The 1,268-nt window shown below is 38.3% G+C and overlaps 1 long non-coding RNA gene across 1 annotated transcript; it reads left to right on the top strand.

Annotated features, from left to right (window-relative positions):
• Positions 1-365: 365 nt before the first annotated feature.
• On the top strand, positions 366-960 carry LOC121554726. Its single transcript, XR_005997764.2, has 3 exons — positions 366-455; positions 505-625; positions 872-960. It is a non-coding gene; the product is annotated as an uncharacterized LOC121554726 (long non-coding RNA).
• The last annotated feature ends 308 nt before the right edge of the window (positions 961-1,268 follow it).

Raw genomic sequence — 1,268 nt, 5'->3', positions numbered from 1 at the left:
CTCTCTCTCACCCCCCACCACCCTCTCTCCCCCCACCTCCTTCTCTCTTTGTCCCCCCACCCTTCTCTCTCTCTCTCACTAGTACAAATCTGTGTAAAAAAATACCGTAAAAGTCATTATAATCTGGCAGTGTGAAAAACATGTTCAGCAACAACGTGCGTTTAAAAAAAATAACACTAGTTATGCATTGCTCAGCTTAATAAACTCCAGTAAAACAATCACCTTTTTGTGCAGCGCATTGTTAAAGTAATATGTCAAATTAAATCATACTGTCAAGTCATGATGAATTTTGTAGTATTTCCAGTATTTTGCACAGATTTGAAATATTTTGCACCATGAAAAAAATCACCAAATGTATTTCAGCCCCCAAGTCAAAGAGAACGGTGGTGAGGATGAAGATCCAATCAGATGCTGATCTGACAGACCAGGCAGTCGGTGACCAGCTCCTACAGCAGGTGAGAGAGAGGGAGAAAATATAATCTAACCGCTTTTGCTTTAATCTAGCTGCATGTAGAGCTCCTGAAGCAGGGTGTGTCTGACGTTCAACTGTGCTGGAGGACTCAACCAGATGGACAGATTTTCCACCATGAGGAAGAATAGAAGGAGGATGGACCCACTCAGACAGGTAACAACAAGAAGCATATTATAGACTGTTTTCCTTATTGCCACAGACGGGCAATGAAGACATTGTGCTTTTATCAGAGTTGGGGTCTATTCCATTTCCTGAATTGACTGAATTAAAATTAAATCAACCCTAACTCTGGGTCCTATTAGCTTATTGCCAAGTTGTTATTGTAAGAACAGAACGTGTTAGCTAGTAATAACTCAATTAGTACATGAAAGAGTTTCTTGTATGTCATTTCTCTTACAGGTGTCTGTGGAACTGAAGGGTGCTAGCCTGGTGAGAGACTCCAATGAGACAAAACAGTTTTAAGATTGGACTGTATTGATGACATAATCTATCTACCGTAAAACTTCAATTAAATACTGAGTCTCAAATAGCTGCCTGTCCCTTTTACTAGCCAGGCAACAGCACACATTTCAGCAAATAAACACCTGTTTCAAATAAACGCAGGGTCTAAAATTGTTTATGAGGATACTATGAATTACCATGGATTGTTTATAAGGTTTAAGGTTTGATTTGTTACATTAAATAATTCTGTAATAGCAATCATCTGTTTTTATCAGATATATAATTAATTAATTAAATATTAATATCATCAGTAAGACACTACTAGCCATTGGCTGCTAACAGCTGTGAACTGCTA

The sequence above is a fragment of the Coregonus clupeaformis genome, chromosome 39, assembly GCF_020615455.1.
Source record: "Coregonus clupeaformis isolate EN_2021a chromosome 39, ASM2061545v1, whole genome shotgun sequence".
Lineage (NCBI taxonomy): Eukaryota > Metazoa > Chordata > Actinopteri > Salmoniformes > Salmonidae > Coregonus > Coregonus clupeaformis.
Note: the sequence above shows the minus strand (reverse complement) of the source record. Positions and strands in the feature narration are given on the sequence as shown.